The 23,947-nt window shown below is 42.8% G+C and overlaps 1 protein-coding gene across 2 annotated transcripts in view; it reads right to left on the bottom strand.

The window, feature by feature from the left end:
* LOC139584153 (mitochondrial glutamate carrier 1-like) overlaps positions 1-23,947 on the bottom strand; it is a 103,612-nt gene that overhangs the window by 46,529 nt on the left and 33,136 nt on the right. The gene's annotated exons all lie outside the window — the stretch shown is intronic.

Here is a 23,947-nt window from a genome sequence, read left to right on the forward strand (position 1 = left end):
CTCTCTCTCTCTCACTCACACACATGGGCAGAAAGCTGTAATTTTTGTTAATCTCAAATATCATGCTGTTGTTTGAGGAGAGTGCACAACAACAAAATACTTGAATCACGGCAACTGGTTTGATACATTCACCTCTGAAGGTAAATAATGTACTTACACTCAGTAATCTGGCTCTGATTTGTCATCCTGAGGGTCCCATAAAATGTAGCATAGTTTGTTTGATAAAAATCAATTTTTCTATTCAAATGTAGGAACTGGGGTCTGCAATTTGAACCCCTGCTGTCTCTGGCTCCACACCCACCCCGCCCGGCCATCTAGACGTGTGAAAGTTAGTTTATAAGCTAATGATCCATCATTTATGACATTCCTGGAAGTGTGCAAACTTATCAATTGACCAATTCAGCACATTCTATTGTCCAGTATTGCAATGCTTCACTGGATCAATAAAAACTTTGCACTCACACTGCTGCCACCTAGTGGCCAAAATCTAAATTGCGCCTAAACTCCTATATGATATTATGGCCTTTCTCTTGCATTTCAAAGATGATGGAACATATAAAATCATAGAAAACACATATTTTTTTTGGTTTGTATCATCTTTTACCAGATCTAATGTGTTATATTCTCCTACATTAATTTAACATTTCCACAAACTTCAACGTGTTTCCTTTCATATGGTACCAAGAATATGCATATCCTTGGTTCAGGTCCTGAGCTACAGGCAGTTAGATTTGTGAATTTCATTCTAGGCAAAAAATTGAAAAAAAGGGATCCGATCCTTAAGAGGTTTTAATGATGGGTAGCATGGTGCCAAAAAACCATCAGAATAGTGTACTGGCATTACATTTGTGTTGCCCTATAGCAGAATATATCTGTTTGCATCTACGTTGCCTGGTGTTGCTTGGTTGGCGTTAACACGGCTACATTATGTTCTGTATTGAATTGGTGAAGCAGAAAGGACAACTATCCATATAACGGTTTTAATCAGACTGGTGGTAAAACGTAGAGAAAAGAATAGACATTATATTTATGTAACCTTTATTTAACCAGTCAGTTATTAAAGAACACATTCTTATTTACAATGACGGCCGGATGTGATACAGCCTGGATCCGAACCAGGGACTAGGACTGAGACATAGTGTCTTAGACTGCTGTGCCACACGGAAGCCCATGATGTGTAGTTACAGCAGAGCAGAAACAGCCCTGATGTGTAGTTACAGCAGAGCAGAAACAGCCCTGATGTGGAAATCTGCTTCCCATTTCCCCCTTTGCCTCAACCAATCACGACGTCTCTCTAGCCCAGCTATTACCCGGCCCCCCTTCTCTCTCCCTCCTTCTCTCTCCCTCCCTCCTTCTCCCTCCCTCCTTCTCTCTCGCTCCCTCCTTCTCCCTCCCTCCTTCCCTCCCTCTCCTTCTCTCTCCCTCCCTCCTTCTCCTCCCTCCCTCTCCCTCCCTCTCTCTCTCTCTCTCTCTCTCCCTCCTTCTCTCTCCCTCCTTCTCTCTCCCTCCCTCCTTCCCTCCCTCCTCCTTCTCCCTCCCTCCTTCGCTCCCTCTCCTTCTCTCTCCCTCCCTCCTTCTCCCTCCCTCCCTCCCACCCTCCCTCTCTCTCTCTCCCTCCTTCTCTCTCCCTCCCTCCTTCCCTCCCTCCTTCTCTCTCTCTCCTTCTCTCTCTCTCTCTCTCCCTCCCTCCCTCCCTCCCTCCTTCTCCCTCCCTGCTTCTCTCTCCCTCCCTCCCTCTCCTTCCCTCTCTCTCCTTCTCTCTCCCTCCCTCCCTCTCCTTCCCTCTCTCGTGACTCTCCAACACAGAACATTCTTTCTTTTCCGCTCGTACTTTTGCTGACGTATCTTTTTATTTGAAAACCAGATCCGCTGTATACAGTTAGTCCAGTAGAGACGGAACAGGGTATTTATCTTGTGAGTACCAGGCCTAGAATGACTACAGCTGAAGCAGTGGAACCTGAGAATGCAGCTGTACTCCATGGCAGTGTGTTGCATTTGGTTTGGATGGGGACTCAGGGCCCTGGCTGTGCGGTACTGTGTGTATGTGTGTGTGTGTGTGTGTGTGTGTGTGTGTGTGTGTGTGTGTGTGTGTGTGTGTGTGTGTGTGTGTGTGTGTGTGTGTGTGTGTGTGTGTGTGTGTGTGTGTGGTGGGCAGTAGTGTAGGGGTCAGATGAGGTCACTATCTCACTGACAAGTCCCAATGGAGGACCTACGCCCTCTCCTCTCCACTTCCTGCCTCACCTCACCTCTCCTCTCTTCTGTTCCCTGTGGCTTCACAATCCAGACTACCTCTCCTCTTTCTCTCTCTCTCTCATTTCTCTTCCCAGTCCTCTGTCCTCGCTCTCTCTCTCTCTCTCTCTCATTTCTCTTCCCAGTCCTCTGTCCTCGCTCTCTCTCTCTCTCACACACTTCTCTTCCCAGTCCTCTGTCCTCGCTCTCTCTCTCTCTCACACACTTCTCTTCCCAGTCCTCTGTCCTCGCTCTCTCTCTCTCTCACACACTTCTCTTCCCAGTCCTCTGTCCTCGCTCTCTCTCTCTCTCACACACTTCTCTTCCCAGTCCTCTATCCTCGCTCTCTCTCTCTCTCACACACTTCTCTTCCCAGTCCTCTGTCCTCTCTCTCTCTCTCTCTCTCTCAATTCAATTCAATTCAATTCAAGGGGCTTTATTGGCATGGGAAACGTGTTAACATTGCCAAAGCAAGTGAGGTAGATAATATACAAAAGTGAAATAAACAATACAAATTAACAGTAAACATTACACATACAGAAGTTTCAAAACAAGAAAGACATTACAAATGTCATATTATATATATACAGTGTTGTAACAATGTACAAATGGTTAAAGCACACAAGTTAAAATAAATAAGCATAAATATGGGTTGTATTTACAATGGTGTTTGTTCTTCACTGGTTGCCCTTTTCTTGTGGCAACAGGTCACAAATCTTGCTGCTGTGATGGCACACTGTGGAATTTCACCCAGTAGATATGGGAGTTTATCAAAATTGGATTTGTTTTCAAATTCTTTGTGGATCTGTGTAATCTGAGGGAAATATGTCTCTCTAATATGGTCATACATTGGGCAGGAGGTTAGGAAGTGCAGCTCAGTTTCCACCTCATTTTGTGGGCAGTGAGCACATAGCCTGTCTTCTCTTGAGAGCCATGTCTGCCTACGGCGGCCTTTCTCAATAGCAAGGCTATGCTCACTGAGTCTGTACATAGTCAAAGCTTTCCTTAAGTTTGGGTCAGTCACAGTGGTCAGGTATTCTGCCACTGTGTACTCTCTGTTTAGGGCCAAATAGCATTCTAGTTTGCTCTGTTTTTTTGTTAATTCTTTCCAATGTGTCAAGTAATTATCTTTTTGTTTTCTCATGATTTGGTTGGGTCTAATTGTGCTGTTGTCCTGGGGCTCTGTGGGGTGTGTTTGTGTTTGTGAACAGAGCCCTAGGACCAGCTTGCTTAGGGGACTCTTCTCCAGGTTCATCTCTCTGTAGGTGATGGCTTTGTTATGGAAGGTTTGGGAATCGCTTCCTTTTAGGTGGTTGTAGAATTTAACGGCTCTTTTCTGGATTTTGATAATTAGTGGGTATCGGCCTAATTCTGCTCTGCATGCATTATTTGGTGTTCTACGTTGTACACGGAGGATATTTTTGCAGAATTCTGCATGCAGAGTCTCAATTTGGTGTTTGTCCCATTTTGTGAAATCTTGGTTGGTGAGCGGACCCCAGACCTCACAACCATAAAGGGCAATGGGCTCTATGACTGATTCAAGTATTTTTAGCCAGATCCTAATTGGTATGTTGAAATTTATGTTCCTTTTGATGGCATAGAATGCCCTTCTTGCCTTGTCTCTCAGGTCGTTCACCGGACAAATCGGAAAAATACTTAGGCATGAAAATCTCTCTCTCACTTCTCTTCCCAGTCCTCTGGCTTTTTGTTCACTTCTCGCAGTTCTAATTTTACTGCTTCCTTTTTCTAGGCAGCTTACTTTGCAAATCCTCTGAACCAATATCAATTACAAGGCTTTATTGAAATTAAATGATTATATAGTACTGTATATTCAGGGTTTAATGATTATATAGTATTTTATCTGAAGTGTGAGTATACAAGTCTCGTGTGTGTGTGTGTGTGTGTGTGTGTGTGTGTGTGTGTGTGTGTGATAGTAGAATGCAGACGACAGGTTGGCACGGCCACTCTAATCCTCTAGGAATCATCATCCCTTCCAATCTCTTCAAAGTGACAGTGTGCTCTCCAGAGCTGCTCATACCTCACTGTGACTGACTCACTAGGATCCATCTGGATTCTGTACCAACTACGCCAGTTGCAGTAACTGTAGTGTTGTGCTCTAACACTAGACTACATGTTAGTAGCATTGTCTCAATTCATGGCTAGTGGCCACTGAAATGTAGGTGTGCCATAGAACTATGACAGTAGCAGTGTAACCTACCGTAGCTAGCTTAACGCAACATATATTAGCATTGTATGTTTCTAGCATGGTATTAGCTAGCTTAATGCAATATATATTAACATTGTCTGTTTCTAGCATGCTACTAGCTAGCTTAATGCAACATATATTAGCGTTGTATGCTTCTAGCATGCTACTAGCTAGCTTAATGCAATATATATTAACGTTGTCTGTTTCTAGCATGCTACTAGCTAGCTTAATGCAACATATATTAGCGTTGTATGTTTCTAGCATGCTACTAGCTAGCTTAATGCAACATATATTAGCGTTGTCTGTTTCTAGCATGCTACTAGCTAGCTTAATGCAATATATATTAACGTTGTCTGTTTCTAGCATGCTACTAGCTAGCTTAATGCAATATATATTAACATTGTCTGTTTCTAGCATGCTACTAGCTAGCTTAATGCAATATATATTAACATTGTCTGTTTCTAGCATGCTACTAGCTAGCTTAATGCAATATATATTAACATTGTCTGTTTCTAGCATGCTACTAGCTAGCTTAATGCAATATATATTAACATTGTCTGTTTCTAGCATGTTACTAGCTAGCTTAATGCAATATATATTAACATTGTCTGTTTCTAGCATGTTACTAGCTAGCTTAATGCAATATATATTAACATTGTCTGTTTCTAGCATGTTACTAGCTAGCTTAATGCAATATATATTAACATTGTCTGTTTCTAGCATGCTACTAGCTATTCCCAACAGTTCCACAGATGATGCAATCTGCACTCCACACTGCCCTTTCCCACCTGGATAAGAGGGACACCTACGTGAGAATGTTGTTCATTGACTACAGCTCAGCGTTCAACGCCATAGTGCCCTCAAAGCTCATCACTAAGCTAAGGACCCTGGGACTAAACACCTCCCTCTGCAACTGGATCCTGGACTTCCCGACGGGCCGCCCCCAGGTGGTGAGGGTAGGTAACGACACATCTGCCACGCTGATCCTCAACACGGGGAGCCAAGTCTAGGTCCAAAAGGCTCCCTAACAGCCATAGGACTGCTGAACAACGAATCAAACAGCCAGCTGGACTTTTTGCTTTGACACCCCCCCCCCCCCCCCCTTTGTTTTTACACTGCTGCTACACACTGTTTATTATCTATGCATAGTCACTTCACCCCGACCTACATGTACAAATTACCTCGACTAACCTGTATCCCCGCACACTGACTCTGTACCGGTACCCCCTGTATATTGTCTCGTTATTTTAATTTTATTGTGTTACTTTTTTATTCTTTTTTTTATATTTCTTTTACTTTAGTTTATTTAGTTAATATTTTCTTAACTCTATTTTCTTAAAACTGCATTGTTGCTTAAGGACTTGTAGTATGCATTTCACCTGTTGTATTCGGCGTAAGTGACAAATAAACATGTTGATTTGACTGGGTGTATTGCTACCTGATCCAAAGTGTAATTAATAACTTCACCATGCTCAAAGGGATATTCAATGTCTGCTTTTTTTTGTTTACCCATCTACCAATAGGTGCCCTTCTTTGCGAGGCATTGGAAAACCTCCCTGGTCTTTGTGGTTGAATCTGTTTGAAATTCACTGCTCGACTGAGAACCTTACAGATAATTGTATGTTTGGGGTACAGAAGAGATAAGGTAGTCATTCAAAAATCATCTTAAACTTAAAACTGATTATGTGACTTGTACTCATGAACTGATTTAGGCCATAATAAAGGGGTTAAGTAATTATTGACTAAAGATATTTCAACTTTTCACTGATCAAAACACAGAGCCTGCAGCAGCACTCCGATGTGAAACAACTGATCCACTATAGAAACAGAGAAACAACTGATCCACTATAGAAACAGAGAAACAACTGATCCACTATAGAAACAGAGAAACAACTGATCCACTATAGAAACAGAGAAACAACTGATCCACTATAGAAACAGAGAAACAACTGATCCACTATGGAAACAGAGAAACAACTGATCCACTATAGAAACAGAGAAACAACTGATCCACTATAGAAACAGAGAAACAACTGATCCACTATAGAAACAGAGAAACAACTGATCCACTATGGAAACAGAGAAACAACTGATCCACTATAGAAACAGAGAAACAACTGATCCACTATAGAAACAGAGAAACAACTGATCCACTATAGAAACAGAGAAACAACTGATCCACTATGGAAACAGAGAAACAACTGATCCACTATAGAAACAGAGAAACGACTGATCCACTATAGAAACAGAGAAACAACTGATCCACTATGGAAACAGAGAAACAACTGATCCACTATGGAAACAGAGGAACAACTGATCCACTATGGAAACAGAGAACAGAGAAACAGAGAAACAACTGATCCACTATGGAAACAGAGTAACAACTGATCCACTATAGAAACAGAGAAACAACTGATCCACTATAGAAACAGAGGAACAACTGATCCACTATAGAAACAGAGAAACAACTGATCCACTATAGAAACAGAGAAACAACTGATCCACTATAGAAACAGAGAAACAACTGATCCACTATGGAAACAGAGGAACAACTGATCCACTATAGAAACAGAGAAACAACTGATCCACTATAGAAACAGAGAAACAACTGATCCACTATAGAAACAGAGAAACAACTGATCCACTATAGAAACAGAGAAACAACTGATCCACTATGGAAACAGAGAAACAGAGTAACAACTGATCCACTATGGAAACAGAGAAACAACTGATCCACTATAGAAACAGAGAAACAACTGATCCACCATAGAAACAGAGAAACAACTGATCCACTATAGAAACAGAGAAACAGAGTAACAACTGATCCACTATGGAAACAGAGAAACAACTGATCCACTATGGAAACAGAGAAACAACTGATCCACTATGGAAACAGAGAAACAACTGATCCACTATAGAAACAGAGAAACAACTGATCCACTATGGAAACAGAGAAACAACTGATCCACTATAGAAACAGAGAAACAACTGATCCACTACGGAAACAGAGAAACAACTGATCCACTATGGAAACAGAGAAACAACTGATCCACTATGGAAACAGAGAAACAACTGATCCACTATAGAAACAGAGAAACAGAGAAACAACTGATCCACTATAGAAACAGAGAAACAACTGATCCTCTATGGAAACAGAGAAACAACTGATCCACTATGGAAACAGAGAAACAACTGAACCACTATAGAAACAGAGAAACAACTGATCCACTATAGAAACAGAGAAACGACTGATCCACTATGGAAACAGAGACACAGAGAAACAACTGATCCACTATAGAAACAGAGAAACAACTGATCCACTATGGAAACAGAGAAACAACTGATCCACTATAGAAACAGAGAAACAACTCATCCACTATGGAAACAGAGAAACAGAGAAACAACTGATCCACTATAGAAACAGAGAAACAACTGATCCACTATAGAAACAGAGGAACAACTGATCCACTATAGAAACAGAGAAACAACTGATCCACTATAGAAACAGAGAAACAACTGATCCACTATAGAAACAGAGAAACAACTGATCCACTATGGAAACAGAGGAACAACTGATCCACTATAGAAACAGAGAAACAACTGATCCACTATAGAAACAGAGAAACAACTGATCCACTATAGAAACAGAGAAACAACTGATCCACTATAGAAACAGAGAAACAACTGATCCACTATGGAAACAGAGAAACAGAGTAACAACTGATCCACTATGGAAACAGAGAAACAACTGATCCACTATAGAAACAGAGAAACAACTGATCCACCATAGAAACAGAGAAACAACTGATCCACTATAGAAACAGAGAAACAGAGTAACAACTGATCCACTATGGAAACAGAGAAACAACTGATCCACTATGGAAACAGAGAAACAACTGATCCACTATGGAAACAGAGAAACAACTGATCCACTATAGAAACAGAGAAACAACTGATCCACTATGGAAACAGAGAAACAACTGATCCACTATAGAAACAGAGAAACAACTGATCCACTACGGAAACAGAGAAACAACTGATCCACTATGGAAACAGAGAAACAACTGATCCACTATGGAAACAGAGAAACAACTGATCCACTATAGAAACAGAGAAACAGAGAAACAACTGATCCACTATAGAAACAGAGAAACAACTGATCCTCTATGGAAACAGAGAAACAACTGATCCACTATGGAAACAGAGAAACAACTGAACCACTATAGAAACAGAGAAACAACTGATCCACTATAGAAACAGAGAAACGACTGATCCACTATGGAAACAGAGACACAGAGAAACAACTGATCCACTATAGAAACAGAGAAACAACTGATCCACTATGGAAACAGAGAAACAACTGATCCACTATAGAAACAGAGAAACAACTCATCCACTATGGAAACAGAGAAACAACTGATCCACTATAGAAACAGAGAAACAACTGATCCACTATGGAAACAGAGAAACAACTGATCCACTATGGAAACAGAGAAAACAACTGATCCACTATGGAAACAGAGAAACAACTGATCCACTATGGAAACAGAGAAACAACTGATCCACTATGGAAACAGAGAAACAACTGATCCACTATGGAAACAGAGAAACAACTGATCCACTATGGAAACAGAGAAACAACTGATCCACTATGGAAACAGAGAAACAACTGATCCACTATAGAAACAGAGAAACAACTGATCCACTATAGAAACAGAGAAACAACTGATCCACTATAGAAACAGAGAAACAACTGATCCACTATAGAAACAGAGAAACAACTGATCCACTATGGAAACAGAGAAACAACTGATCCACTATGGAAACAGAGAAACAACTGATCCACTATAGAAACAGAGAAACAACTGATCCACTATAGAAACAGAGAAACAACTGATCCACTATGGAAACAGAGAAACAACTGATCCACTATAGAAACAGAGAAACAACTGATCCACTATAGAAACAGAGAAACAACTGATCCACTATAGAAACAGAGAAACAACTGATCCACTATGGAAACAGAGAAAACAACTGATCCACTATGGAAACAGAGAAACAACTGATCCACTATGGAAACAGAGAAACAACTGATCCACTATGGAAACAGAGAAACAACTGATCCACTATGGAAACAGAGAAACAACTGATCCACTATGGAAACAGAGAAACAACTGATCCACTATAGAAACAGAGAAACAACTGATCCACTATAGAAACAGAGAAACAACTGATCCACTATAGAAACAGAGAAACAACTGATCCACTATAGATGGAATGCTCCTTCTCTCTCCACGCTGTGCCAAATGAAAAACAGACTGGGTGGAAACTTTATGGTGGAATGTGCCTTTTCAAAATGGTCTTTTATCGTTTCAGGATTCACCATCACAACATCTGGTTAACGTGTGTTTCCCAGACACAGATCCAACCTATAGTTGAGGGCTCAAACACAATGGAAGTTATTAAATGAAAGTGCTTTTTGGTCCAGGACTAGGATTAGCCTAATCCGTGTCTGGAAAAACCATCCCATCAAGCCTAAAGTACAATGATAACATTAGAGAGCGAGGAAAATAGTCTTTGATTTTCTTTCTTTTTCTCGTTGGGAAATAGGCTAGCCTACCCAGGCTGCATCACTTCCGGACGTGATTGGGAGTCGCATAGGGCGGCCCAGCGTCTTCCGGGTTTGGCCGGTGTAGACCCGTCATTGTAAATAAAAATGTGTTCTTTAACTGACTTGCCTAGTTAAACAAAGGTTAAATAATAACATTAAAATTAAATGTTGAGTAGACAGCAAACTGCACATCTGACAAACTACAGGTTACAGGCCGATTGTGGAACTTACGTCACATTCCAATGTGACTAGAAACGTCACACACACACACACACACACACACACACACACACACACACACACACACACCCACACACACACACTTCCTATCTTTACTTTGAAGACTGATAACACTGATAAATAACAATAGAAGGGTTGAATAAGCAACTTATATGTGTTCCAACTTGTGCCCTATTCCCTAGGTAGTGCACTACTTCTGACTAGGACCAATATAGCACCCTACTCCCTAGCCGCCATAGGGCTCTGGTCTAAAGTAGTGCACTATATAGGGAATAGGGTTCTATAGGGCTCTGGTCTAAAGTAGTGCACTATATAGGGAATAGGGTTCTATATGGCTCTGGTCTAAAGTAGTGCACTATATAGGGAATAGGGTTCAATAGGGCTCTGGTCTAAAGTAGTGCACTATATAGGGAATAGGGTTCTACTTGGGATGCAGCCTTAGTTACCAGGACAGCAGAACATTGAACTCTTTAAGCTACAATGCTACAGTCAGTACCCCGAAAAGGGTCCTGTTCATTAGGTCGCACCGTAACAAAATATTTTAAAACATTTTGCAACAGAAAACGTAAACAAGGATTTCTTATTGGACAAGGATAGGTAATCCCTCCCTTTTTTTGGGGTCAGTTTTCTTCCGTTTGTTGCCGAATGAACAAGACCCTGGACTACAACTGAACTGCAGTGACCACAGATAGAGAACATGATAACCAGTCTGGTTAAAGTGTTGCCAGAAGATCCAAGCAGAACTAGGCCCTAAATGAGGCAGATAACAGACTAAACTGACCCTTGCTCACCATTAAATCCTCAACAGTCAGGGCCATAAAACAAATACCTGTGCTATGCTGAAACACACAGGGCCTGGTTCTTACAACATTCCTACATTATGAACTTGCTGACTTTCATACCAAAATAATCTAACTAGAATAATCTAACTAAAATAATCTAACTAGAATAATCTAACTAGAACAATCTAACTGAAATAATCTAACTAGAATAATCTAACTAGAATAATATAACTAGAATAATCTAACTAGAATAATCTATCTGAAATAATCTAACAAGAATAATCTAACTAAAATAATCTATCTGAAATAATCTAACTAGAATAATCTAACTAGAATAATCTAACTAGAATAATCTAACTATAATAATCTAACAGGCAAAACTCCAGCTGTTCCATCATGGTTTGAATATGTAGTTCACATACACTTCAATCATCCTGTCTTTTAAAAGGGTTTTTGATATGACTTTGCTCTGCCTGGATTGGCTGACTGATTATGATGCGTACTGAGGCTACATGACTCGGTATTGGCTGACTGGACATGATGCGACTTGAGGATAAAATATCACCCTGCTATGCCCCTTAATGGCGGGCTGCAATAACCATTGATAGACTGTAGATACGTAAGTGGACCAGTACTACAGTACTACAGATTCTACAGATACTACATTACTACAGTACTACAGATACTACAGATACTACAGTACTACATATACTACAGTACTACAGATACTACAGATACTACAGATACTACATATACTACAGTACTACATATACTACAGATACTACAGTACTACATATACTACAGTACTACATATACTACATTACTACAGTACTACAGTACTACAGATACTACAGTACCACATTACTACAGTACTACAGATACTACAGTACTACAGATTCTACAGATACTACAGTATTACAGTACTACAGATTCTACAGATACTACAGTACTACAGTACTACAGTACTACAGATACTACAGTACTACAGATTCTACAGATACTACAGTACTACAGTACTACAGATACTACAGTACTACAGATTCTACAGATACTACAGTACTACAGTACTACATTACTACAGTACTACAGTACTACAGTACTACAGATACTACAGTACTACAGATACTACAGTACTACATATACTACAGTACTACAGATACTACAGACACCGCAGTACTACAGATACTACAGTACTACAGTCCTACAGATAATAAATTACTACAGTACTACATTACTACAGATACTGCAGTACAACAGATACTACAGTACTACAGATACTACAGTACTACATATACTACATTACTAAGGTTGCATCCCAAATAGAACCCTATCCCCTATATAGTGCACTACTTTAGACCAGAGCCCTATAGAACCCTATTCCCTATATAGTGCACTAGTGTTAACCAGTGCCCTATAGAACCATATTCCCTAGTGCACTACTATCGACAAGGACCCATAATAGTAGTGCACTATATAGGGAATAGGGTTCCATTTGGGATGCATGCCAGGACAGGACTCAGGGTTCAAGGTTAGATGCACTGCAATTGTGATATAACATTCTGCAGAGATCAAGATGGAAGTTACCAGTATCATACTAGCCAGTGTGCCAACTGCCCCAAGCCTACAACATCACGTTGACTAACCGGAATCAACTAGTCAGCCCAGCTTATTTGACTTGCACAATGGGCATGGTGCGACTCAACAATGGCATTCTGATACAGATGCTCTGGTTAAAACAGTGAGTTAGATGCTCTGGTTAAAACAGTGAGTTAGATGCTCTGGTTAAAACAGTGAGTTAGATGCTCTGGTTAAAACAGTGAGTTAGATGCTCTGGTTAAAACAGTGAGTTAGATGCTCTGGTCAAAAGAGTGAGTTAAATGCTCTGGTCAAAAGAGTGAGTTAGATGCTCTGGTCAAAAGAGTGAGTTAGATGCTCTGGTAATGCCAATAATGTTTTCACTGTAAGGTGAAATGCCTGTTGTATTCGGTGCATGTGACTAATACAATTTGATTTTAATTGATTTGGTCAAAACAGTGAGTTAAATGCTCTGGTCAAAACAGTGAGTAAGATTTCTGAAGTATTCATTTACACATGGTAAATAAACGTGTAATAATATAAGTAAGGGATAATACAACGATAATACAATGCGTTGTATGGAAAATAAATGAACGACGTGGCGCGCTAGTGGAGCGGAAAAACTGACCTTTCCACGGAGTTGCATTATTTTCCGGAGAACCCATAAAGCCCCGAGTTGATTATTCCTTTTATATACCATGGCTATAATTGAACACATTTACCTTGAGAAATGTGTTAATTTACCTCTAGAAATGTGTTGAACAGCCACTGAAGTAGCTAGCGAGTTTGCTAGATAGCTACAGTAGTCGCCTTGGTAACCAAACAAACAGACTTGCTAGCTCAGCTAACCAAACCATCAGTCCTAGCTCGCTAAGTATGACAAATCCCTTTTAAAAATGACAATAATGTTTTCAATTCAACTTTTGCTTTGAAAAGCAGCTCAAACATAGAATATGTAAGAATGAAGTAAAGCCATTGAATTGTACCCTGTTGATATACTGTGAGTTATAGGGAAATATTGCACGCTCTAGAATGCCCTTCAAGCCAATCAGATACAAGTATTCAACAATGCCATGATATAATAGGTGTATAATACAGCCTAATATGAACCAATTAAGTTATGATTGTAACAACACCTGCTCTAATGACACATACTGCATCTCCTGGACTGATTACGTTTGCAATCTCAACAAATAATCTGCTCAGACCCCAACCAAGGATCATCAAAAGTTGTGCTATAAATTCTCGGACAACCCAAAGATTCCTAGATGCCCTTCCAGACTCCCTCCACCTATCCAAGGACGTCAGAGTACAAAAATCAGTTAACCAGCTAACTGAGGATCTAAATTTAACCTTGCGTAATACCCTAGATGCAGTCGCAACCCAAAAAACTAAAAACATTTGTCATAAGAAACTAGCTCCCTGGTATACAGAAAATACCCGAGCCCTGAAGCAAGCTTCCAGAAAATTGGAACGGAAATGGCGCCACACCAAACTGGAAGTCTTCCGACTAGCTTGGAAAGCCAGTACCGTGCAGTATCGAAGAGCCCTCACTGCTGCTCGATCATCCTACTTTCCCAACTTAATTGAGGAGAATAAGAACAATCCTAAATGTATTTTTGATACTGTTACAAAGCTAATTAAAAAGCAGCATTCCCCAGGAGAGGATGGCTTTCACTTAAGCAGTGATACATTCATGAACTTCTTTGATGAAAAGATCATGATCAATAGAAAGCAAATTACGGAATCTTCTTTTAATCTGCGTATTTCTCCAAAGCTCAGTTGTCCTGTGTCTGCACAACACTGCCAGGACCTAGGATCAAGTTTTTTAATCCTGTATCTCTTGACACATTGATGAAAATAGTCATGGCCTCTAAATCATCAAGCTGCATACTGGACCCTATTCCAACTAAACTACTGAAAGAGCTGCTTCCTGTGCTTGGCCCTCCTATGTTGAACATAATAAACGGCTCTCTATCCACCGGATGTGTACCAAACTCACTAAAAGTGGCAGTAATAAAGCCTCTCTTGAAAAAGACAAACCTTGACCTAGAAAATAAAATAAAACATTTTTTTATTTTTTTTTTAAATCGGCCTATATCGAATCTTCCATTCCTCAACAAAAAAGAAAAGAAAAAGCTGTTGCGCAGCACTCACTGCCTTCCTGACGACAAACAATGTATACGAAATGCTTCAGTCTGGTTTTAGACTCCATCATAGCACTGAGACTGCACTCGTGAAGGTGGTAAGTGACCTTTTAATGGCGTCAGACCGAGGCTCTGCATCTGTCCTCGTGCTCCTAGACCTTATTGCTGCCTTTGATACCATCGATCATGTCAAGCGTGTGCGTACTTGTGCTGAAGTCAGGTGCAGGAGGCGCACACTTTATTTCGGCAGGAGAGATATACAAAAACCTCCAGCCAACAAGTCAAAGTTTAAAACGCGCAAAACAGTCACAACACATCAAATGTATACAAACAGGCTTCGTGAAATAACACGGGGAAAACGCACGCATGCCTAGGGCATACACGTACCACACAAACAATCTCACACAAAGACATGAGGGGGAACAGAGGAATACATACATGCAGTGCGATTGGGGGAATGAAAACCAGGTGTGCAGGGAACAAGACAAAACAAATGGATACATGAAAAATGGAGCGGCGATGGCTAGAAAGCTGGCGACGTCGACCGCCGAACGCCGCCCGAACAAGGAGAGGAGCCGACTTCAGCGGAAGTCGTGACAGATCACCACATTCCTTTGGAGAGATTGGAAACCCTAATTGGTTGACACGGACAAGTTCTTGCCTGGTTTAGATCTTATCTGTCGGAAAGATATCAGTTTGTCTCTATGGATGGTTTGTCTTCTGACAAATCAATTGTACGGTGTTCCTCACAATTTGACATAGTTTGAAGAATTCTCTAAAGAATAATGGCCATATGTTGCACAATCCAGGTGTGTAAAGCTCTTAGAGATTTACCCAGAAACACTCACAGCTGTAATCGCTGCCAAAGGTGATTCTAACATGTATTGACTCAGAGGTGTGAATACTTATGTAAATGAGATATTAGTGTATTTCCAAAAACATGTTTTCACTTTGTCATAATAGGGTATTGTGTGTAGATGGGTGAGAGAAAAAAACACATTTTTAATCCATTTTGAATTCAGGCTGTAACAAAACAATGTGTGGAATAAGTCAAGGGGTATCTATATTTTTTGTAGCTGTCTATTTACCACCACAAACTGATGCTGGCACTAAGACCACACTCAACCAGCTGTATAGGGCCATAAACTAACAAGAAAATCCTCACACAGAAGCGGCGCACCTAGTGGACGGTGATTTTAATGCAGGAAAACTGAAATCCATTTTAACTCACACACAGAGATGCATACAAAGCTCAGCCTCGCCCTCCATTTAGCAAATCTGACAATAACTCTATCCTCTTGATTCCTGCTTACAAGCAATAACTCAAACAGGAAGTACCAGTGATGCGCTCAATACAGAAGTGGACCGATGAAACGGATGCTAAACTACAGGACTGTTTCGCTAGCACAGACTGGAATAACTTCCGGGATTCATCCGATGGCATTGAGGAATTTACCACATCAGTCACCGGCTTCATTAATAAGTGCATTGACGACATCGTCCCAACAGTGACCGTACGTACATATCCCAACCAGAAGTCATGGATTACAGGCAACAGCGTCCACGAGCTAAAGGCTAGAGCTGCCGCTTTCAAGGAGCAGGACATCCAGGCGCTTATAAGGAAATCCTGCAATGCCCTCCGACGAACCATCAAACAATACAGATCGAATCCTACTACACCGGCTCCGACGCTCGTCGGATGTGGCAGGGCTTGCAAACTATTATTGACTACAAAGGGAAGCCCAGCCGCAAGCTGCCCAGTGACAAGAGCCTACCAGACGAGCTAAATTACTTCTATGTTCGCTTCGAGGCAAGCAACACTGAGGCATGCATGAGAGCACCAGCTGTTCCGGACAACTGTGCGATCACGCTCTCCGCAGCCGATGTGAGTAAGATCTTTAAACAGGTCAACAGTCACAAGGCCGCAGGGACAGACAGATTACCAGGACGTGTACTCCGCGCATGCGCTGACCAACTAGCAAGTGTCTTCACTGACATTTTCAACCTCTCCCTGTCCGAGTCTGTAATACCAACATGTTTCAAGCAGACCACTATAGTCCCTGTGCCCAAGAACACTAAGGTAACCAGCCTAAATGACTACAGACCCGTAGCGCTCACGTCTGTAGTCATGAGGTGCTTTGAAAGGCTGGTGGTCTAGTTTTTTTCTCCTCTGATTGCACATGTAACATACTGGTAGAAATGAGGTAAAACAGATTTAAGTTTCCCTGCTTTAAAGTCCCCGGCCACTAGGAACGCCGCCTCTGGATAAGCATGTAAACCTAGTAGGTCTATAATTTCTGGCAGTCACACAACCTATCTCTTCTCCCTCTTCTGACCTAACTACTGGTAGAAGAACACTGCATTGTTCTTAGCCCCAGGCTAGATTAGCCCCAGGCTAGATTAGCCCCAGGCTAGATTAGCCCCAGGCTAGACTGGCCCCAGGCTAGACAGGCCCCAGGCTAGACAGGCCCCAGGCTAGACAGGCCCCAGGCTAGACAGGGCCCAGGCTAGACAGGGCCAGGCTAGACAGGGCCCAGGCTAGACAGGCCCCAGGCTAGACAGGCTAGACTGGCCCCAGGCTAGACTGGCCCCAGGCTAGACAGGCCCCAGGCTAGACAGGCCCCAGGATAGACTGGTCCCAGGCTAGATTAGCCCCAGGCTAGACTGGTCCCAGGCTAGACTGGTCCCAGGCTAGATTAGCCCCAGGCTAGACTGGTCCCAGGCTAGATTAGCCCCAGGCTAGACTGGCCCCAGGCTAGATTAGTCCCAGGCTAGATTAGCCCCAGGCTAGACTGGTCCCAGGCTAGACTGGTCCCAGGCTAGATTAGCCCCAGGCTAGACTGGTCCCAGGCTAGATTAGCCCCAGGCTAGACTGGCCCCAGGCTAGATTAGCCCCAGGCTAGACTGGTCCCAGGCTAGATTAGCCCCAGGCTAGACTGGCCCAAGGCTAGATTAGCCCCAGGCTAGACTGGCCCCAGGCTAGATTAGCCTGTGTTTTCACACAAGCATTTGTTAACCTTGGGCTAAGGAGTCACACTTGTTATTACAAGTTCCCTGCCAGTGACTGTTGTCAGCACCTCACAACCCTGAGCTGCACATTCTGAACTGCAAACACAAGCAGAGCCTGGGGGAGGTATCATGAACCTGCCTCTCAAACACTCTCTGACCTGGGGGGGTATCATGAACCTGCCTCTCAAACACTCTCTGACCTGGGGGTGTATCATAAACCTGCCTCTCAAACACTCTCTGACCTGGGGGTGTATCATGAACCTGCCTCTCAAACACTCTCTGACCTGGGGGTGTATCATGAACCTGCCTCTCAAACACTCTCTGACCTGGGGGTGTATCATGAACCTGCCTCTCAAACACTCTCTGACCTCTACCATCTCTACATTACCAACTGAGTCTCACAGGACTATTCCATCTCTACATTACCAACTGAGTCTCACAGGACCATACCATCTCTACATTACTGTTGTATCAAGTCTCTCTTTTGAAAGGTCTCCCTGCACCAGAACTGCAGCCAAGATGCGGTTGTCATAGTTTCTAATACTTGGTTTGGAGTAGACACCGGAGTGTGATTCTATTATGGAGACTACTAGAAAGAGTTATGCAACAGGAAGGATCGCAAATACATCAGATGACTCCTGATAAAGGAAAGGTTATAAACCTAATACCACTGAATTCTATTTAATCTCTCTCTCATTATTTATCCATCCATCTCTCTGTCTATCTCTCCCTTCTCTCTGTCTGTCTGCCTCTCCCTTCTCTCTGTCTGTCTGCCTCTCCCTTCTCTCTGTCTGTTGCCTCTCCCTTCTCTCTGTCTGTCTATCTCTCCCTTCTCTCTGTCTGTCTGCCTCTCCCTTCTCTCTGTCTGTTGCCTCTCCCTTCTCTCTGTCTGTCTATCTCTCCCTTCTCTCTGTCTGGCTATCTCTCCCTTCTCTCTGTCTGTCTGCCTCTCCCTTCTCTCTGTCTGTCTATCTCTCCCTTCTCTCTGTCTGTTGCCTCTCCCTTCTCTCTGTCTGTTGCCTCTCCCTTCTCTCTGTCTGTTGCCTCTCCCTTCTCTCTGTCTGTCTATCTCTCCCTTCTCTCTGTCTGTCTGCCTCTCCCTTCTCTCTGTCTGTCTGCCTCTCCCTTCTCTCTGTCTGTCTGCCTCTCCCTTCTCTCTGTCTGTTGCCTCTCCTTTCTTTCTCTCTGTCTGCCTCTCTCTCCTTCTCTCTGTCTGTCTGCCTCTCCCTTCTCTCTGTCTGTTGCCTCTCCTTTCTTTCTCCCTGTCTGCCTCTGTCTTCTCCCTGTCTGCCTCTGTCTTCTCCCTGTCTGCCTCTGTCTTCTCCCTGTCTGCCTCTGTCTTCTCCCTGTCTGCCTCTGTCTTCTCCCTGTCTGCCTCTGTCTTCTCCCTGTCTTTATCTCTCACTTTGCTTCTTTCTCCACCTCTCTCTCTAAGTACAGTGTTATAACGATGTGCAAACAGTTAAAGTACAAAAGGGAAAATAAATAAACATAAATATGGGTTGTATTCACAATGATGTTTGTTCTTCACTGGTTGCCCTTTTCTTGTGGCAACAGGTCACGAATCTTGCTACTGTGATGGAACACTGTGGTATTTCACCCAGTAGATATGGGAGTTTCTCAAAATTGGATTTGTTTTCGAATTCTTTGTGAGTCTGTGTAATCTGAGGGAAATATGTGTCTCTAATATGGTCATACCTTGGGCAGGAGGTTAGGAAGTGCAGCTCAGTTTCCACCTCATTTTGTGGGCAGTGTGCACATAGCCTGTCTTCTCTTGAGAGCCATGTCTGCCTCAAAGCTTTTGTTAAGTTTGGGTCAGCCACAGTGGTCAGGTATTCTGCCACTGTTTACTCTCTGTTTAGGGTCAAATAGCATTCTAGTTTCCTCTGTTTTGTTGTTAATTCTTTCCAATGTGTCAAGTAATTATCTTTTTGTTTTCTCATGATTTGGTTGGGTCTAAATGTGTTGTTGTACTGGGGCTCTGTGGGGTCTGTTTGTGTTTGTGAACAGAGCCCTATGACCAGCTTGCTTAGGGGACTCTTCTCTAGGTTCATCTCTCTGTAGGTGATGGCTTTGTTATGGAAGGTTTGGGAATCGATTCCTTTTAGGTGGTTGTAGAATTTAACGTCTCTTTTCTGGATGTTGATAATTAGCGGGTATCGGAATTCTGCTCTGCATGCATTATTTGGTGTTTTACGTTGTACACGGGGCATGCTTTTTTCAGAATTCTGCATGCTGAGTCTCATATTTGGTCATGTATATGTTTTTGCTGTTTGTTCTTTCTTTGTTATACAGGCTAAAAGGTTGGAGAAGTGATTTATCCAGACATCTCCATTTTGGATAGATAACTCTTCGTGTTGTGTGTTTAGTGTTTAGTGTTTTCCAATTTTCCCAGAAGTGATTTGATTCTATGGGTCCTTCAATTACATTGATCTGATTTCTGACGTGCTGTTCCTTCTTTTCCCGTAGTGTATTTCTGTGTTGTTTTAGTGATTCACCATAGTGAAGGCCGAGGCTCAGGGTTTCTGGGTCTCTGTTTTTGGTTGGACAGGTTTCTCAATTTCTTTCTTAGGTTTTTACATTCTTCATCAAACCATTTGTCATTGTTGTTCATTTTCTTAGGTTGTCTGCTTTACATGTTTAGATATGACAGGGAAGCTGAAAGGTCAAATACACGGTTTAGTCTTTCTACTGCCAAGTTTACACCTTCACTATTACAGTGAAATGTTTTGTCCAGGAAGTTGTCTGAAAGGGATTGAATTTGTTGTTGCCTAATTGTTTTTTGGTTGGTTTCCACACTACTTTCCTTCCATCTATAGCATTTCTTAATCTTTTTCAGTTCCTTTGGCTTTGATTCCTCATGATTGAGTATTGCTCTGTTCAAGTAGACTGTGGTTTTGCTGTGATCTGATAGGGGTGTTAGTGGGCTGACTGTGAACGCGCTGAGAGACTCTGGGTTGAGGTCAGTTATAAAGTAGCCTCCAGTACTACTGCCAGGAGATGAGCTATAGGTGTACCTACCATAGCAGTCTCCTGGAAGCCTACCATTGACTATCTACAGACCTATCTGACAGAGCTGCAGGAGTTGTGACCCATTTTGTTGGTTGTTTTGTCATAGTTGTGTCTAGGGGGGTATATGGGGGAGGGAATGATGTCACCTCCAGGCAGGTGTTTGTCCCCCTGTGTGCTGAGGGTGTCAGGTTCTTGTCCGGTTCTGGAATTTAGGTCATCACAGACTAGTACATGTCCCTGGGCCTGGAAATGATTGATCTCCCCCTCAAGGATGGAGAAGCTGTCATCATTAAAGTGTAGGGATTCTATTGGGGGGATATAGGTAGCACACAGGAGGACATTTTTATCTGTTGAGATCATTTACTTTTTAATTTCTAGCCAGATGTAAAATGTTCCTGTTTTGACTAATTTAATGGAGTGAGTTAAGTCTGCTCTATACCAAATTAGCATACCCCCTGAGTCTCTTCCCTGTTTCACACCTGGTAGTGTGGTGGATGGGACTACCCGCTCTCTGTAACCTAGAGGGCAACCAGTGGGTCCGTCTCCTCTATACCACCCACCTGGTAGTGTGGTGGATGGGACTACCAGCTCTCTGTAACCTAGAGGGCAACCAGTGGGTCCGTCTCCTCTATACCACCCACCTGGTAGTGTGGTGGATGGGACTACCAGCTCTCTGTAACCTAGAGGGCAACCAGTGGGTCCGTCTCCTCTATACCACCCACCTGGTAGTGTGGTGGATGGGACTACCAGCTCTCTGTAACCTAGAGGGCAACCAGTGGGTCCGTCTCCTCTATACCACCCACCTGGTAGTGTGGTGGATGGGACTGCCAGCTCTCTGTAACCTAGAGGGATACCAGTGGGTCCAAGTCCTCTACACCATGTTTCTTATAGGATGACAATATCTGTAGGATTTCACATTACTTTAATGAAGTCTGTGTTCCTGCTCTTTAGGCCAAAGGCAGATGAGCTCAGACCTTGTGTATCCAGGATGGGATAGTAAAAGCTTTGTGTTCCATTGTGTCTAGAGTTGTTTTCTTGTGGTCTTTCTCCCTCTATGTCTGCATCTCTCTCTCTCTCCCTCCCTGCCTCTCTCTCTTTGCCTCTCTCCCTCCCTCCCTCCCTCCCTGCCTCTCTCTCTCCCTCCCTCCCTCCCTCCCTCCCTCCCTGCCTCTCTCTCTCTCTCTCTCTTTGCCTCTCTCCCTCCCTGCCTCTCTCTCTCTCTCACATCTGAACTGAGAGCCATGTAGACCTATGTAGCCATGTAGCCATGTAGACCATGTAGACCTGTGCGTTTTGCTGCCAACTTTACTTTACTTTGCTAGCTGACAACTTTACGTTTTTTTTGTTTTGTTTTTAATTACCGTTTATATTTTTAGTTTTTCCATCGCAACTTTCTTCCCTCATTCAACTTTTTCACTCCGGACGCTTTATCTGGACATGGTTCGTCAACACCTTCAACAGCCGAAGCTAAGTACTAACATTAACATGATGTCTTTTAATTGCAGTCGCTGTACTCATAATATACAGGAGAACGATCGCCTTACGGCGAGAATAGCTGTGCTACAAGCCCAGCTTCAGACGCAATCGTTAGGCAAGGGTAATTTCAGTGTAGGAAAGGAAGAAACAGCGTCTGTGCCACCAGTAAGTACAGATAGTAACGTTAGTATAAATCCCCCCACACAGTCCCCGCAGCCGGACAACTTTCTCATGGCTTCTGGAGGGAAATGCTGTTGGAATGCTCAACCGGTGTCGCTCATTCAGCCGACAGAAACTTTCAACCGGTTCTCCCCATTATGTAGCGAGTCTGAGTCTGAGTCTGAGTTTTCTCTTGTCTCTACTCCTCCCGTTACGGGGTCTGAGACGCCGAAGGCTCCCACCATTAGCTCTGACAAATTGAAAACCCTAGTCATTGGCGACTCCATTACCCGCAGTATTAGACTTAAAGCGAATCACCCAGCGATCATACACTGTTTACCAGGGGGCAGGGCTACCGACGTTAAGGCTAATCTAAAGATGGTGCTGGCTAAAGCTAAATCTGGCGAGTGTAGAGAGTATAGAGATATTGTTATCCACGTCGGCACCAACGATGTTAGGATGAAACAGTCAGAGGTCACCAAGTGCAACATAGCTTCAGCGTGTAAATCAGCTAGAAAGATGTGTCGGCATCGAGTAATTGTCTCTGGCCCCCTCCCAGTTAGGGGGAGTGACGAGCTCTACAGCAGAGTCTCAGCACTCAATCGCTGGTTGAAAACTGTTTTCTGCCCCTCCCAAAAGATAGAATTTGTAGATAATTGGCCCTCTTTCTGGGACTCACCCACAAACAGGACCAAGCCTGACCTGCTGAGGAGTGACGGACTCCATCCTAGCTGGAGGGGTGCTCTCATCTTATCTACCAACATAGATAGGGCTCTAACTCCTCTAGCCCCACAATGAAATAGGGTGCAGGCCAGGCAGCAGGCTGTTAGCCAACCTGCCAGCTTAGTGGAGTCTGCCAATAGCACAGTCAGTGTAGTCAGCTCAGCCATACCCATTGAGACTGTGTCTGTGCCTCGACCTAGGTTGGGCAAAACTAAACATGGCGGTGTTCGCCTTAGCAATCTTATTAGGATAAAGACCTCCTCCATTCCTGCCATTATTGAAAGAGATCGTGATACCTCACATCTCAAAATAGGGTTACTTAATGTTAGATCCCTCACTTCAAAGGCAGTCATAGTCAATGAACTAATCACTGATCATAATCTTGATGTGATTGGCCTGACTGAAACATGGCTTAAGCCTGATGAATTTACTGTGTTAAATGAGGCCTCACCTCCTGGTTACACTAGTGACCATATCCCCCGTGCATCCCGCAAAGGCGGAGGTGTTGCTAACATTTACGATAGCAAATTTCAATTTACAACAAAAAAAAATGGCGTTTTCGTCTTTTGAGCTTCTAGTCATGAAATCTATGCAGCCTACTCAATCACTTTTTATAGCTACTGTTTACAGGCCTCCTGGGCCATATACAGCGTTCCTCTCTGAGTTTCCTGAATTCCTATCAGACCTTGTAGTCATAGCAGATCATATTCTAATTTTTGGTGATTTTAATATTCACATGGAGAAGTCCACAGACCCACTCCAAAAGTCTTTCGGAGCC

Source organism: Salvelinus alpinus, chromosome 9 (assembly GCF_045679555.1).
Source record: "Salvelinus alpinus chromosome 9, SLU_Salpinus.1, whole genome shotgun sequence".
NCBI classification, from domain to species: domain Eukaryota; kingdom Metazoa; phylum Chordata; class Actinopteri; order Salmoniformes; family Salmonidae; genus Salvelinus; species Salvelinus alpinus.